Genomic DNA, 18425 nt, shown 5'->3' with positions numbered 1-18425 from the left:
GTCATTTTCCAGCAGAGATTTCTGGTATTTCCTGATGTTGAATGGAATTCAGCATGTTCAGACAGTTCCATACCATCAATCGTCCAATGGTCTGGCAGAAAGACCAGTCCAAACATTGAAGGCAGGTTTAAAGGCAAAGTCTTCAGTTTCGCTTGATACAAAACTGTCGCAGGTCCTGTTCGATCAGAGGACCACTGCTCAGAAAACAACAGGTATAGCCTCCAGCAGAGTTGCTGATGGGGAGGACGATCAACAACAGAGATTTAAATTGATATTCCCGGAACTGGGGTGAGGGTGAAACAGCATCAGGAACACCAATACCAAACACATGCCGCTTCTAAAGGAGAGAGGCAGTTTACTTCACCGGACGCGGTTAGGTGTTGAAACCACAGAAAAGTCCCCGCATTGGCACAAGTCGAGGTCAATGCGTAGTCAGGTCCCATGTCTTACAAAGTTTGGGTAAGTGACGCGGTCTTGAACAAAATGTAGATCTTATGAAAGCTGCTGCTTTGCCATCAGGCAGGAGCAATACAAAACTGTCCCCTCAGAAGCGACAGATAGTCTGTCAGAAACCGTGGCTTCGCACCCTGTGTCTAGTCCTAAAGGAACCTCCGAGTCTGACATTCATGCAGACTCGATAGCTTTAGAACCTGAAGAGGTGGAAGAAACCGTCTCATGGCACTCTGGGAGCAAGAGATTGGTTACAGTCCAGTCATGTTACCCTTGTCCGAGTCAGAGTCACAACATCTGGGGTGAAAATATCCCCGGAGAAGCTACAGGAGAAAGAGTAGGCATACATCCCCGATCTTGGTGGGGCAGTAAAGTCGTCATTGTAATGAGGGCCAGGAGGATCTCACTGACTATGAGATCATTGACTCAAGGTGAAAGGCCCAGTCAATCAGTGACCCCTGGCTGACACCGTTCAACTGGAGATGGTCTCTGCTGAGTGCCTGTCCCTCTTCTGCAGTGATGTTCGAGGCCGGGTGTCCTTGGAGAGGTAGCATGCAATGTCTGCCAATGCTCTTGATGCACTTCGGGAAAGGTTAACACTGCGGGAATAATGTGTTTTATTTCCCCCTGCAACTCCATTTTCAACTCTTCTTTATCCATCACCTTCACTTTCTTTACACACATAGACCTTTCCCTTATTTGGATTTGCTTGTTAAACGTTGCATGGCCACTTGAGTGTTTATCTCGTTGGTGGAACTATACGTTAAAGTTCTTGCTCAATGGTTTCTTATTTGCTGTGTATGTACACAAACAGACACAGACACTTAGACACGGGTGCTTTGGACGAAATATCAGCGCCACTGATGTTCATTGTTCGCGTAGGAGATAAATCAAAGAAAACAGAAAAAGGAAACCAAGAAAAAAAAGACAGGAGCGTCTCATCACTCTAGCTACTGGCTTCGAGCTGACTGGTTGAATCCCATATACTCTGCGCTTGTAAATAAAGGCTGATTTAGTGAAGGGATACCGGACCCTTAGCAGTTATGTCAGTGCTTAGTGACTACATTTTATTTTTATGAATAATAATTTATTGGCAATCTGAACTGGAGTAAAAGAGAACAGGCATTTCTGTGTTGGCAGAATGAGTCTGCCGGGGGCCACAAGAGATGAATTGTTTTTAATTGCTTACGTGAACACAAATTGCCAGGTCTGCTAGTTTGCAGGCATTGGGGCTGGGCCAAAGTTGATCGCCCGTCCCTAGTTACCTCTTGCAGGTGGCGCAATGTTGCTTTCTGTCCACAGCTGGTAGATTTATCCACAATGCCTTTAAGGAGAGTATTCCAGGATGTTGACCAAGTGACAGTGAAGGAAGAGAGATATATTTCCCCAGTCTAGATGTTGAGTGACTTGGCGGGTAACGTGCAACGGGTGGTGTTCCCATGCATCTGCTGTCCTAGTCTGGATGGAAGTGGTCACGTGTTGGAAGGTACTGCTTCAGATCATCGGTGCATTTCCGCAGTGCATCTTGAGGCTGGTACACACTGCTGATAATATGCGCTAATGGTGCAGGGGCTGGATGCTTGTGGCTACGGATGCAATTAAGCGGGTTGTTGTGGCCTGAATAGTGTCAAGAATTTTCTATATACTTTGTATCAGTGTTCAGTATTTCTTTCGCAGCTAATCTTGCTGCTGACCATTTACGTTCTGGAAGCTGCTCAGATATGGTGAGGTAAATGAACATCCACTGTGAGTTGTAATTAATGGACTTGGAAATAAAAAGGAGATAGGAACAATGAAGACAGGAACTGAAACCTAAACTGGCATTTTATAACAGTTGAAACGAAACAAAATGCGAGGCACACCCAATGAAGAAGGTTCAGGAATGTTGACCATAGGGTAGTTTCAATGATGGATAGTGGGAGACGTTACACAACAATGGGAACAACTGGACAAGTTGTTTTCAGGAAGCAAGGCCAGAAACTGTATGCGAATTGTGAAAAAGAGCTTTGAATATTGCATATTCTCATTGCAAGTACGAATAATGCCAGTAAAATAAAATTCCAGAGTGACAGCAGTTTGGAAGATTTTATGTTTAATCTTTGCATTTCATTGCCGTCGTATTCAGTCACTGAACATGTTCACAAGAAGTTGCCACTGACCTTTCAGCGCAAGAATATAAACTTATTAATGACACAAAGCAATGTGTTAAATACATTAGAAATTGGAAAATAATTTCATGTGAATCACAAAAGCAAAGATTGAGCCCTTTGAACAGCAATAAGTTTTACTCAGTATCAGTAAAACATTATTCGAAATACAATTCGTTAATGTTTCACACAAGGTATTATTTCCAGTTTTCGTGACGAAGTGTTTTCCTTCCAATTCTGAGGACATTGACATCTTTTCAGTTAATACTGCCAGGTAAATTCCACAAGGTCTTTCAATTTGGAGATCCTGTTGTAAGACTGGAAATACACCTTAAAATACAGGCCAGACACGTATGCTTATTTGCACAGTTTAACAATTCGAGTATATGGATATTTTACTCCAGTGATTAACTCTTCTCTGAATTTAGTTTGTGTTAGAGCATATATACATGTGTTGGTGCACGAACTCAGAAGCCGTAGCATGAATCCAATTTCTTGAAGATCAAATATTATATTATTGAAAGTCTTGTCTTCATAGTTATAATTTATTACTTGCCAGTTGAAAGAGTGTACGACATATGTCATCCACAACAGTATAAAATTAGCAGACAAGGCAAAGAGCAAGATTATGGATTTTCTCCGGTTTACCACCTCTGGATCAGTGCTATTCTGTCCATTTCCATTTACCTGGAGGCGACAGCGGATGTAATTAGCTTTTATAATATTTCTGACTGTCAAAGCATTGAATACTGAAATCAATACAATTGGAAGCAACGGTGTAATTATACTGTCAATCCATTCATACACATTCCAGAATATTGAAGTATAATAGTCTGGTTTTGTGACGCAAAACCATGGTACATTGTCAATAACAAATGAAGGAATAAATGCAAAATATGATGTAATTGACTGCAAACAGCTGATCACACTCACAGTTACTATCACCACAAATGCCATTTTCGCATTGCAATATCTCACTCTTAGCTTCTGGCAACAAATTGCTACACACCGATCAAATGTGAAAGCAACTGTGAACCAAACTGAACAGTCCAGGGCTGCAAGGAACATAACAACTCTCAAGGCACACACAGGAGTGATGGATAAGAAAGTAATTGGGAAATAAAGATTGTTAATTCGATGCAGTAAGACATTAATAATGACGAGAAGTAGATCTGCTGTAGACATTGCCAATAAATAGCGAGTGATGCATTTCGACAACCCGCAATTGCCTCGATTCAGGATGACAATTCCCACCAAATTAACTGTAAGAAAAATAAAATACTCTACTTCACGATTAGATTCACAGCAAAACCCTCAGCATAATATGTTTGCTAAATCAGACCAGTTGCCTCAGACGAATACATTAACACAATTACACGAAACAAAGAGAAAAGTTACAACAGACCTATTGACTTATGCTAACCAGAATGAAATAAAAATATTTTAGGAACTAATAGACAAGCAGAGTAAATCAAAAAAAAATATTGAGAATAAAAACCATATATAATGAATTATTTAATGCAATTAAGTCATGCTGACAGATTCACTGAAATCTTGAGCAGATGCTTCATCCTTAACTAAGCTGGTAATGAAAGAAAAACATCAAAACAAAATGGTAATTTTGACAGGATATTTTACTACAATGGATGCAATCAGAAACTGAGTACGTGAGCAATCAGGGCTTATGCCTGAAACGTCTATTCTCCTGCTACTTCGGTGCTACCTGACCTGACTTGATTTTCCAGCACCACTCTCTCGACTCTGATCTCCAGCACCTGTAGTTCTCACTTTCTCCTCCATGAGGACTAACAACAATATATATTATATGAAGTGGAATTGTGATGGTTGAATATGGACTGGACTGTCACTGAAAGGGATCACACGCTTTCTCACATATGTTAGTCACAAATCTGCAAGGCCTGTAAATGAGAGGAAGTAGAGTTCGGAGATGGGCCAGCATACGAGCATATGACAATCATTATGAAACTTGCTAAATGTGGTACTTTATCAGAAAGCAGTAACACTGTAATTGTGATTACAGTTTGCTTGATTGGCAACACATCCACATAAATGTACACCTCCTCTACCACTAACACTCTGTAGCAGCAGTGTGAACAGCCAACAAACCTCACCGCAGAAATTCAGCAAAGATTCATTGACAGCATCAACCACAGCCACAAGCACTTCCATACAGAAGGGCATGGTGTCTGACACATGTAAGCGTCACCCCCTGCAAGTTGCCATTTGGACACTCACCATCCTGACTTAGAAATACATCATCGATCCTTCACTATCAATGGGCCATAATCATGGAGCGCCATGGTATTATAAACCCACAGCAGGAAAATGCGGCAGTCCAAGGAAGTGACTTCATCTTCTCAAGACACAAGTAGGGATGGGCAAAAATACATGTTTGTCAGTTCACTTTCCTCACATGAATGACAAAATGGTCTCGTCAAAATTCGGACCTCAGTTTGATTATATTAATTAGTATTCAGACCATTTGCGTCTGTAAGGCTAAATTTTGTGGAGTGATATGAACAGTGGTGTTTGGGGCAGAATGGCAAAATGAATCACTCAACATGCGGAGTCCACTTCGAGCATGGGAGAGTTTATTGATATTACACCAGTGGGAGGGAACCCAAGGGGTTCCTGAAGCAGCTTCACTGAACAAAGGAAAAACATAAACGTTTACGAATTTATTATATTCCACCATTACAGAGAAATCACTTTATTCCCTTGTTAAAAACACACCCAATCCAATGAGATATGTGACTGCATGGTCAGCGATGGACAGTCTTACAGACAATATAGAACATAAAACAATACGGTTCACAACAGGCCCTTCGTCCCTAGATTTTGCTCCGACCTGTGAATTAATCTATGCCCATCACCCTACACTGTCCCATTATCATCCATATGCATTTCCAATGACTGTATTAATCTCGGAAAAATGGCTGAGATAACTACATTGGCAGGTAGGACATCCCACACTCTAACCACTCTCTGAGTGAATAACCTGCCTCCAATACCTATCTTAAATCTATCACCCCTCAATTTGCAGCTCTGCCCCTCCCAGAAGTAAATGTCTTCATTTTAGGAAAATGACTCTCACTGTCCAGTTCCAGCATCAAGAGCGTATTGATGTTATACTCGTGGGAGGAAACCCCTGGGGTTCCAGAAGCAGCTCCACTGAACAAAGGAAACATAAACATTTACACGTTTATTTTATTCCACCATTACATACAAATCATTTTATTAACGTGTTAAATACACTCTCAATCTAATGACTCAAGTGACTGCATGATCAGTGATGGCCAGCTTTATAGACAACATAGAACATAAATACTACAGCGCACAACAGGCTCTTCGGCCCTCGATGTTGCGCTGACCTGTGAATCAATCCATGCCCATCACCGTACACAATCCCATCATCATCCATATGCTTATCCAACGACTGTTTAAATCTCATAAATGTCGCTGAGATATCTACATTGGCAGATAGGACATTGCACATTCTTACCAATCTCTGAGTGAAGAACCTGCCTCTAACATCTGTCTTAAATCTATCACCCCTCAATTTGCAGCTATGCCCTTTCCTACAAGTAGATACCATCATTCTAGGAAAATGACTCTCACTGTTCATCTTGATCATCTTGTATGTCTCTATTAAATCGCCTCTTAGCATACTTCTCTCCAATGAGAACAGACCCACGTCCCTCAGCCTTTCCTCTATAGACCTTTATTTCAGAGCAGGCAACATCCTGGTAAATCTCCTCTGCACCTTTTGCAATGCTTCCACATCCTTCCTGTAATGGGACGACGAGAACTGCAAATAATACTCCAAGCGAGGCCACACTATCGTTTGTATAGTTGCAGCAAGACATCACGGCTCCGGAACTCAATCCCTCTACCAATAAAACCTAACATACTATATGCACTCTTACTAGCGCTATCAGCCTGCGTGACAACTTTCAGGGATCTCTGTACATGGACTGGAAGATCCCTCTGCACATCCACACTACCAAAATATTTCCAATGACGCAGTATTCTGCCTTCTTCTTATTCTTCCCAAAGTGAATCACGTCACATTTATCTCCTATTGAACTCCTATTATCATATTTCAGCCTAGTTTTGCAGTTTATCTAAGTCTCCCAGCAGCCTGTAACATTCTTCTGCACAGTCCACTACTCCACCGATTGCATTGTCATCTGCAAACTTACTAATCCATTCACTTCCACACACAACTTCCCACTTTTGTCTTTGACTGGCCCTATTCCGACTCTCGTCATCCTTTTATTCCTACATATCTACAGAAAGTTTTAGGGTTCTCCTTCATTCAACCTGCTAAAGACTGCTCATGACCCCACCTTGCTCTTCTTAAGAGTCTCTTTAACTCCTTCCTAGCTTCTTTGTAATTGTCCATCGCCTCATCTGTGCCATCTAGCCATCAGCGCCACATAAGCCTCCCTCTTCTGCTTAACAAGAGATAAAATTTCTTTAGTAAATCACGGTTCCCTAACATTATCACTTCGTCCTTGCCTGACAGGGACATACCTGTCAAGGACATGCAATGTTTCTTCCTAAAACGTGCTCCACATTTCGATTGTCCCCACCCACTGCTTTTTGTTGCTCCATTCTATGCATACTAAGTCTTGCCTAATCGCATTATAATTGTGTTCCCCCATCTATACATCTTGCTCTGTGGCCAGTGCCTACCGCTTTCTATTGCTAAACTAAACGTAACCGAATTATGGTCACTCTATCCAAACTGCTCACCTATCACAAAACCAAACACCTGGGCAGGTTCTTAAACGAGGAATAGATCCCTCTATTCCCTCTTGTCCGCCCTTCAACATTCTGTGTCAGGAAACCCTCCTGCACACATTTTGACAAAAAGACTAATCAATCCGACGTACTAGAGTTATAGCATTTCTAATCAATATTGGGGAAATTAAAGTCCACCATCATGACCACCCTATTTTTTTCAATCGTGCCCAGAATCGACTTGCCAACCCTCTACTCCACATCCGTGGAACTTTGCGGAGGCCAGTAAAAAACTCCCAGAGACCTCTCCTCTCCTGTTTCAAACATCAGCCTTTACCACCACCTTCAAAGAGTCATTTTCAAATGTTCCTTCGGCTACTGTTACACAGTCCTGACTAACAAAACCACGCCATCCCCTCTTTTACTACCTTTCCTGAAATGAAAGATTAAAAGTGAAAAATCTAAATCCTGGAACCTGCAACAGCCACTCTTGACCTTGCTCTATCCATGTCTCAGTAATGGCCACAGCATCGAAGTCCCAGGAACCCATCTATGTTGCAAGCTCACCTACATTATTGAAGTATTGATTAGATTCCCTACAGTGTGGAAACAGGCCCTTCGGCCCGACCAGTCCACGCCGACGTTTTGAAGAGTAACCCACCCAGACCCATTTCTCTCTGACTAATGCACCTAACACTATGGGCAATTTAGCATGGCCAATCCACCTGACCTGCACATCTTTGGACTGTGGGAGGAAACCAGAGCACACTCATGCAGACACAGGGAGAATGTGCAAACTCCACATAGACGTTCACCCAAGGCTGGCATCGAACCTGGGAGCCTGGTGCTGTGAGGCAGCAGTGCTAACCACTGAGCCACCGTGCCACCCCGGCTATTGAAGTAGACAGATGGAAGCAGACGCACTTAAATCCAGTATGCTTCCTGCCTGCACACACCTGTGACCGAGAAATCCTAACCGTGTCCTCCCTACTCTCATCCACCTGTGTAGTGGAACTACAACACAGGTTCTCACCCACATGGTGAGCTCGTTTAAACCTCCCCCAATAATACCAGCAAATTTCCCACGCAGGGGTTTAGTGCCCCTTTGGTTCAAGTGAAGACCGTCCTGAATGCTGAGATCGCAAGTTCCCCAGAATGACCCGTGTTATCCATATAACTGAAACCCTCTCTCATGCATAATCACTGCTGTCACGTGTTCAGCTGATATGTCTCCCTATTACTTTGCTCGCTATCGCGTGGCATGGGTAACAAAAGAGAGATAACAACTCTGTTTGTTCTAGCTCTCAGCTTCCATCCTAGCTCCCTGAAATCCTGCCTTACATCCCTATCCCTCTTTCTCCCTATGTCATTGCTACCCACGTGGACTATGAGTTGGGGCTGGTCACCCTCTCCCTTCAGGACATTAAAGAAACGATCCGAGACATCACGGACCCTGGCGCCTGTGAGGCAACACACCAACCGTGAGTCTCATGCATTTCAAAAAAACCTTTTATCTGACCCTCTAACTATTGAGTCCACAAAGTGACTAACACTGTCTTCCTATCCTTTCTTCCCTACTGTGCAACACGGTCAGACTCTGCCAGAGACCCGAACCCAATGCATGCCCCTGGTAAGTCGCCCCCCGCCCACAACAGTATCCAAAACGGTATACTTGTATTTCAGGGGAACGACCACAGAGGATCACTGCACCGACTGTTTACCCGCTTCTAAAAATTACCCAGCTTTCTTTGTGCCCAGGGGTAACTACTTCGCTGTATCTCTTATCTATCACAGCCTCTACCTCCCGAATGTTTCGGAGTTCATCCAGCTCCAGCTCCAGTTCGCGAACACGGTAATGGAGCAGCAAGATTTGAGTGCAGTTCCTGCAGATGGATGGGACACTAATGGCGTCCCACACATCAAACATCACACAGGAGGAACATTCTTCTCCCAGAATTACCATTCCTACAAGTCCCCTTATCAGAAAGGAAACAAAGGAGAATTTTACCTGATGTGTCCCTGGTGTTTAAGATTAGAGGAGGTGGATGTGTGGGAAGCCCTACAAGGGTAGGGTCTCGAGTTTAGAAAACACTCACTTATATAGCTGATGGAAGAAAAAGGTCCCTCCTTTCCCAGAAACCTTGACCCTCCTTGATGCTATGGCTGCCGGCGCTCGAGGCAAGATTTTAAAGTTTTCTTCAGGTGACTCACCTTTCCCAACAGGCCCCTGGTCCAAGCACCCACTCTTCCTGCTGCTGGAAACTGAAATGGTCTTGGACTTCTATGGTGTTATTACTTTTTCCCAGACGCCCTTATCTCTATCTTTGGAGCTTTCTCAGTACGTGCTGTATATTACCACATTCCTGCTGACGTCTGCACATGCATTTCAATAGACCCTGCAATAATATGGGAGCCTTCCCGTATTGTCCAGAGGATTTGTGGTGGAATCTCTTTAATGCTAATTGGGTTCTTTTAAGGTTATGTGCACATGTAATCAAACTCTGTAACTAATTCAAAACAAACTAATTCAGAACTAGAGGGCATAGGTTTAGGGTGAGAAGGGAAAGATATAAAAGAAACCTAAGGGGTAACGTTTTCACGCAGAGGGTGTTACGTGCATGGAATGACCTTCCAGAGGAAGTGGTGGAGGCTTGTACAATTGCAACATTTCAGAGGCATTTGGATGAGTATATAAATAGGATGGGTTTAGACAGATATGGGCTGGGTGCTGGCAAATGGGACTAGATTGGGTTGGGATATCTCGTCGGCATGGACGGGTTTCCATGCTGTATAGCTCTATGACTCTATGACTTTATTTAACTATGAACACCTGGAAGTCTCAACCAATGTAAATCTATTTGTGAAGGCTCCCAATCTTTAAAGCAGCTGCGTATGGAATTCTTCTATCAGCATAGTCAAGGGTGTCCTTATTCAGCTGTTCCTGCATCAACAACTGCATGTCTCTAACTGGACCTTTTGTCTATTACCTTAGTCTGTTACCTTGGATGTAATCTCTCTGCAAAGCTGCAAACGTCATGACTCATACTTTACTGTAATACTATAACAAACAAACGTTATGAAGTTGAAGACAGGTGCTGAACCTTTAAGAACAAGAAAATGCTGAACTGAGAGACAGCAGTCCCAGAGTGTTTTGGAAAATTGAAAATACTTAACAATTGGCTGTGAAATAAATTAATCAGTTTTGATTCCTGTTTTGAGAACAATTCGAATTAAACCAATGAGTGTAGATTATGTGTCAGGATACCAAAACCCAATCGAGGTTGAATTTATTGTTTTGCCAACATCGGACAAAAGAGGCAATCCCATGTTTGGGGTGGGCGGAGGGATTGGTGTGTGCAAAAATGTGGACATTTTGTAAATTGGTCAGAGAGCAACTGCTGTATCGAAAGAAACTCCTGGTGAGCTAATTACCCATCTCACATCTTGTTCTCAAAAGAATTGGAAAATACTGTCTATCAAAAGTACCTTTTTCATATGAAACATACTAACAATAAATATAAAGAAGACGACCCAGGAATATCACCACGCAGTAGGCTGAAGTCAAAGAAGATGACAAAGACATGTGTGATTTTCATATTAAGTTAATATAAAGTTAGTAAGTGTATTATTGGAGCAGTATATTGTTATAAATTTGGAAGCAGACTGTAAGCAGTTAAGAGAAAGGAGGGCTTAAATTTGTGATTTCTTTTGTGTAATGTTCACTTTTAGAGTTGGAAAATAAAATGATAATTAAGTAAGTTAGCTCGCTGAGCTGGAAGGATTGTTTTCAGAGGTTTCGTTACTGTAACTTAGCAACATTATCAGTGAGAGTCTCTGGTGAAGAGCTGGTGGCATTTCCCGCTTTTTTATTAATAGGTCTTGGTTTCTGAAGGTGGGTGATGTCATTGTTATTTTGGAAAGATAACATAGATGGGATCTAAGTCGATGTGTTTACTGATGGAGTTCGGGTTAGAATGCCGTACCTCTAATAATTCTCGTGTGTGTCTTTGTTTCATCTGTCCTCGGATGTGTGCATTATCCCATTCAAAGTGGTGTCCTTCTCTGTCTGTATGTATGGAAACTAGTGATAGTGGGTCGTGTCTTTTGGTGGCTATTTGGTGTTCATGTTCACCTTAGGAAACGAAAACTTATAAATTGAGAGGCGGGTCATACCGCCACCGCTTAATTCGAGATGGTAATTAGTCATGGTGATGAAACGTCTGAAATAAAACCTTCCAGTTCAACGAGCTAACCTAAATACTTATCATAAACCTGAGCTGCAAATCTTCTCAAAAATCGCTAAAATAATTTGATGTTACTTGTTAAAATAGTGAAATTTTGGAATTGTCTGTCACCCATTTTAACAGATTACTCGCCAAGCCGAGCTTTTCTGTGTAATTGGTTGAATGAGGAGAGGAGTTCGAACACAGTGTTGTAACACAAGCTGGTTCTAAGCCAAATGCAAGCCACTTTCGGCCATCGTTGTGGTGATGTGAACGATGTCGACCAGGGAGACCTCACAGAATGTGTTTTCACTGATTGGGGCTGTAAACCTGATCGAAACAGGGAGCCCTGGCTGACCGATATAAATAGGAGTGTCAGAGATTCTGTTCATTCTGAGAGGTGGCTCCAAGGAAGCTGGACAAGTGCCAAGCCCTTTGCACATATAAATAAAGGGTGTTAGGTGATGGGTTACCAGCTCTGGGGATTTATTTCAACCTTGGGTTGTTTTCAGCCAAGGGCAGACCCAAAACGGCAATGCCAATATGCAATTGATCACACCTGGAGAATTATCGCTTTGATCCAATGAATTAGTGAAAGAAGCAATTCCTTCACATTTGCCTTGTTGAGGCAAAAGTAATTTTCAGTCTACAGACTTGGGAGTGAGATTATGCTTAGCCACACTGAGATTCTGAAGTAAGAAATAACTGCTGCTGCATTCATTTATTTCTTTTAATTTATTTACTTGGGCAAGGAGTTGAGGTCCAATTGAAGTCTCGATCGTTTTAAATCAGGGGAAGCTTGCAGCTATGCAGTTAGCTTCAATGATAAGGGGGTATAACATAGGGAATTCACTTTGCCTCTTACTTATCGAGGATCGTTCCTGTTTAATGTTACATGTGTCCGTGGTCCAATTACTGGTGTTCATTATAATGTTTCCTGATGTGAAACATCTTAAATTTAACGTTGCTTTTCCATCATAGTTTCACACAGCACAGAAACAGAGCCTTCGAAGTAACACGTCCATGCCAACGGAGTTTCCCAAACTAAAGTAGTCCTATGATGGAAATGTGTTGCTGGAGAAGCGCAGCAGGTCAGGCAGCATCTAGGGAACAGGAGAATCGACGTTTCGGGCATTAGCCCTTCTTCAGGAATCATTCTAATGAACTTTAACAGCCCTTCTCCTGTTCCCTAGATGCTGCCTGACCTGCTGCGCTTCTCCAGCAACACATTTCCATCTCTGATCTCCAGCATCTGCAGACCTCATTTTCTCTTTAAAGTAGTCCTATGCACCTGCATATGGCCCTTTTCCATCTAAGCATTGCCTTGTCGTGTACTCGTCCAAATATCCTCTTAATGTTGTAACTGGGCCTGCGTCCATCACTTTTTTTGGAAAGTTCATTCTACATACGAACCATGCACTATGTCAAAAACCTGCTACGCAGGTCTCTTCCAATTTTTTCTCCTAACCCTTTAAAATTATGGTCTCCTACCCGTCCCATCACCGTAGAGAAAGTAGCTTTGTTATTCACTGTATCCATGCCCCTCATGATTTTATCAACTTCTATAATGTACACGAAAAGGGCCTCAGATTATTCTGCCTATCCTTATAACTGAAACGGTCCTGCCTTGGTAAAATTCTAATGAACTTTAACTGAACCTTTTCGAATCTAATATTGTGCTTTCGATAGCAAGTGATCAGGACTGTACACAGTATTCCAAAACTGGACTCACCAACGTACCATAAACTGCAACGTGACATTCCACAACCTGTACTCAATGATCTGAGCTATGACGCATTCCAACTGCCTTCTTTACCAGCCTGTCTACGTGTGACACAACATCCAAACACTACTACATGAACCATGATGTCTCTCTTTTTGACAGCACTGCTCAGTGCCCTTCCATTAACTATAAATGTCCTGCCCTTGAACATCTGACGAAAAGGCAGCACCTCCCATTTTTTTGAAATTTGACCCCATATGCCACACCTCGACCAATTGACCCAATTGATCAAGATTCCATTGTTATATGAGATAACCTTCACAGTCTGCTATACCACCAATGTTGGTGCCATTGGCAAATTTACTGACCATGCTTAAAAGGAATTGCTTCTCTCAGACGGTAGTCAATGTCTGGAATTCTCTGCCCAGAAAATGATGGAAGCGAGATCACTGAATGCATTTGAAGCAGAGAGCGACAGGTTTTTGAAATATTAAGGAGTTGAGAACCTCGTGGAGCTGGACAAAAGAAGTGTTGAGACAGGTGAGCTGTGTTCTGATAGAATAGCTGGCAGCTGTTTCCTATGTCCTTATATTACATCAGAAATTTGTACAGATCATGGAAGTGTGAGAATTCAAGCTTTGGAGAAGATCAAAGCATGAGAGGAAGAGCTGCGGAAGAAATCAGCAAAATGAAATTAATGTACCACCATGTTCGATCTTTGAACTGTAAGAAAGAAATCTGGTTACGAACAGTTGAGTGCAGAACTCCAAGTAGAAGGCATTGAGGACCACGCTCAAAAACGGAACCATTAACGTAGGGAGGAAAAATAGACCAAGGTATACAGAAACGAAACAACTGCTTGGGGATTGCACGTTGGCTACGTGTTTGGCACTGAGCTCACAGCGCCAGGGACCTGGGTATAAACCCATGCTTGGACGACTGCCTGTGAGGAGTTTACAAGTTCTCCCTGTGTCTGTGTGGGTTTCCTGTAAGTACTCCGGTTCACTCCCACAGTTCAAAGATGTGCAGTTTAGGTGGTATGGCCATGGTAATTTGTCTCATAGTATCTGGGGATGTGCAGGCTAGGTGGAGTAGCCATAGGTAATGCAAAAGTATGGGAATAATGAAGGGGGGAACTACGTGTCTGGGTTAGATATCCTTAGGAAGATTGGTGTGGAATCAAAGAGCGAATGACCTACTTTCACACCATCGGCATTCTACGATTCTGTGGATCATCCTAGAGAAAGAAACGCAGAACGTGTGAAAGTTCTGAAATGGCAAAACTGACGAAGATTAATTATCATTCCCATGGAATTGTCATCCTGTTGGTGCACCTTGACAGGAAAATATCTATTTGATAAAATGATGATGTTAAATTGCACAAAAGAACTTTCCAGGAGTAAAAGAAGGACACGTTTAACTCGATGACCTGAAAACAATCTTGGCCTAATACTCTGAACAAGTTCCTCAACACCATATATGATCTGATTGACCTCCCTAAACAGACAGTGCCAGTAATTGAAAATATTCGACATTTTTTTCAACCAACTTATTCAAAGATGTTATGACACACCACTGTAGCAAGTGGGACTTGAACGTAGTACTCTCTGATCCAAAAGCAGGCATTCATAGCATTGACACAAACACAGTTGACTGCTGCTGGCAATCTGCTGGGGAGCGAAGGTAACCCACTTGTTTGAAATTGCAACAGTCGGATTGTAGACTGACATATTAACTAGTCTCAGGCATCATGCTGTGTAATTATTGATTCATGCTCGCAACGGACAGACCCAGTGGCACCAGTCATTATATGGGCGGATTCTGGATCAGTGGTGCTGGAAGAGCACAGCAATTCAGGCAGCATCCTCGGATGCTGCCTGAATTGCTGTGCTCTTCCAGCACCACTGATCCAGAATCTGGTTTTCAGCATCTGCAGTCATTGTTTTTACCTCGTTGATTATATGGGCGGAACCTGGTGCTGCTAATATGATGGTTCAGAATTGAAGTTATTTTGCATTGTTGTGTTTGATCATGTATGACAATATTTTACATCGTGTGCTAATCATTGCCCTTTGAAAAATAATCAAACAATAAAAAATACACACACAGGAATATTGGATCACCAAGAAGCAAAAAAAAAATCTTCGAATACGAACAATTATTGGAAAATTATTGCTGTCATCACAGAAAGATAAACTTGTTGAACTACGTGGAAAATTTAAACAACTCATCTATGCAGTAAAGGTGAACGTTTAATGTACTCATTAGTTTCATGTACTCATCAGTTTCATGTACTCATCAGTAGACATTTAACACATTACACAAGATATCGTGAGCAACTTTGGGCACAGTGCATAAGGAAGGATGTTTTTCAATTGCAAGGGGTTCAGAAGAGGATCGCAGGAATGGTTTTAGAAATGAAGGGTTTGTCCTATGAGAAGTGGTTGCGCACTCTGGGTCTGTACACGATGGGGTTCAGAAATATGAAGGGAAATCAGATTGAACCTTATAGTACACGGAGAGACCTGGATGGAGTACACTTGGATCAGATGTTTCCACTGATAGGAGAGAGCAGGATCTAAAGGCACAGCCTCAGGGACAAAACTTTAGAATTGACATGAGGAGGAATTTGTTCAGAGAAAGGATGGTAAATTTGTGAAAGTCACTGGAAGTACACTGGAATGCTTCGGAGATAGAGATAGTTTTTTGATGTATGAGGGAGCCAAAGGCCACAGCAAGAACGCAGGATAATGGGGTTTAGGAACCATATAAGCAACGATTGAATGGCAGAGCAGATTTGCTGAGCCAAATAGCCTCATTTAGATCCTGTATCTTATGTATTTATGATCTTATGGAAGAGAAGTAAACAACAGCTGATCGACATAGGTGTCAGGAAATTACTATCGCAAACTATAGGGAATCTAAACAACACTTTTGGACATTCAATAATGCTGCCTTTCCAGAATCCACCACCATCAACATCCTAAGGATTTCTAATAACCCAAATCCAGCCCTGCATTAGCCCTATAAGTATTGTTTCTCCAAGAGTAGGTGACAGCCTGGGAATTCTGTGACGAAAATCTCACCTCCTGACTCCCCAAAGCCTGTCCCACCATCTACAAGACATAGGTCAGGAGTATTGGTGAATACTGCAAATACCGATCCGATGAGTGCAGCTCCAGCAACACTCAACAAGCTCAACACCATCAAAGATCTTGGAAAATTCTGAAGAAGTCATAAGAGAATTCAAAATCTTATTTTTATTCACTCCCTGCACAAAACATTACAGATCGTTCGAATATATTCAACTTTGTCTTTGACTATTACAGATAACTAGCATCTGCAGTAGTTCACGTTTATTCCAGCATATATCAGAAAACGTGATTGTCACCACATTCACAAAACCTCAGTCTGTCCCTCTCTACCACTATCGCTTAATAACAGCAGGATGTAACATCTATAGAACACATTGCAGCAGCTCACCGAGGTTCCTCAGGCAGCTCCCTCTCATCCTCACAGCCGCTAATGTCTGGAAGCAATAGATTGATGGGAATGACACCACTTGCAAGTTCCCTTTAAGACACTCACCTTTCTGGCTTGGAAACACTTCACCGTTCCTTCAGTGTTGCTGGATCAGTTAAAAGACATTTGCACAGCTCCATGCAGAGGAAAGGTTTAGGGGAATATGAGTCAAATACAAGGAAATGGGACTAGTTCAGTTGAGAAAACCTGGTCAGCATGGATGGGTTGGACCGAAGAGTCTGTTTCCATGCTCTGTGACTCTCTGTCAATGCTCTAACACCAAATGATCTGCATTTTCATTTGAGAAGCCAGCTCTCCACCACATTCTGAAGTGATACTAAGTAAGAGGAATAAATGCTGTCTCAGCCTGTTCTATAATAAAAATGAATATTCTGTAAAACATTTACAGATAACTCCGCTTCAGCAGCTGGAAAGAAACAACAATCAAAATGAAATACTGCTGAAACAGCTCGGAACACATCGACTGGAAATAACCAAAGTCAGGGAAAATGATGACAAATGATAATAAAGAATGAGTAAGTTAACTTAAATCGGTTTTATGCAAACATAAAACCAAGAGAACTGCGGATGATGTAAATCAGAAGCAAAAACAGAAGCTACTGGAAAAGGCCTGAGGAAGGGGCACCAGACCTGAAATGTTAACTCTAATGTCTCTTCCCAGATCTGCCAGATCTACTGATCTTTTCCAGCAAATTTTATTTCTGTTTACATCAACACAATGGGATTTAAGACTTACCAAAAATGCCAACAGCTGCAAGTATTGGGTAGTAAATACGTGCTATCTGTAAGATTGCTGAATATTCCATTCTGTCTCAGTCAGGTCTGTGTGCTCCAGTGGAGTCAGTAATTCTGTCTACTGAAATAAAATAATATTATCAACACAGCATCAATTCACTTGGAAGCGAAGTGTGCAGTGAGACAATAATATATACTGGTTGCATCACAAATAACAGTAGTTGCAGTAATCTGAACAAGCTGCTAATTAACCACTTTCCTTCGAGAATCTATTTTGAAGAATAGATTCTCGAAGGAATCTATTTTGAAGAATAAATTGTAACTGCTTTCTTGAGAAATAAAAGTAGATTTCATTGTCATGTGCACTCAAGTACGAAAGTAAATGAGTACAGTGAAAATTGTACACAGACGCCACTCCTGGCACCATCTTAGGTACAAAGGTACTTCTGTATACAATCTTAGTTAGACAGTAGAAAATTAACGTTAAAGTTAATTGTTTAGATTTGAAATAGTTTCGAAAGACAGAACATGACACTACAGTTTGCAATAAAGCTATTTTGTACCAGACTGAGATGTAGGTTTTCCTTCATTATCACCTTTTATATCAACGAAATACTGGAACGTGTTTTCAGTGAGTGGGGATCTCACACAGTTTGCTAATCGAAACCTTTTCTTTCTTATGAAAGAACGGAGCTCTGCATTTATGACATAAAGTCAGTATGATTTGACAGCGTTATAAGAGTAAGGGCGAGAGTGTGGTGCTGGAAAAGAACAGCAAGTCATGCAGAGTCTGATCAGCAGGGAATCGAGGTTTCGTGCAAGAGCCTACATGAGGAA

The 18425-nt window shown here is 41.9% G+C and overlaps 1 pseudogene; it reads right to left on the bottom strand.

Annotated features, from left to right (window-relative positions):
* Nucleotides 1-2532: 2532 nt before the first annotated feature.
* Nucleotides 2533-17874, bottom strand: LOC122544137 (putative G protein-coupled receptor 139; annotated as a pseudogene).
* Between the last annotated feature and the right edge of the window lie 551 nt (nt 17875-18425).

This window comes from Chiloscyllium plagiosum, unplaced genomic scaffold (genome assembly GCF_037043375.1).
Source record: "Chiloscyllium plagiosum isolate Xiang-an unplaced genomic scaffold, Cpla_swu_hap1 HiC_scaffold_40, whole genome shotgun sequence".
Lineage (NCBI taxonomy): Eukaryota > Metazoa > Chordata > Chondrichthyes > Orectolobiformes > Hemiscylliidae > Chiloscyllium > Chiloscyllium plagiosum.
Note: the sequence above shows the minus strand (reverse complement) of the source record. Positions and strands in the feature narration are given on the sequence as shown.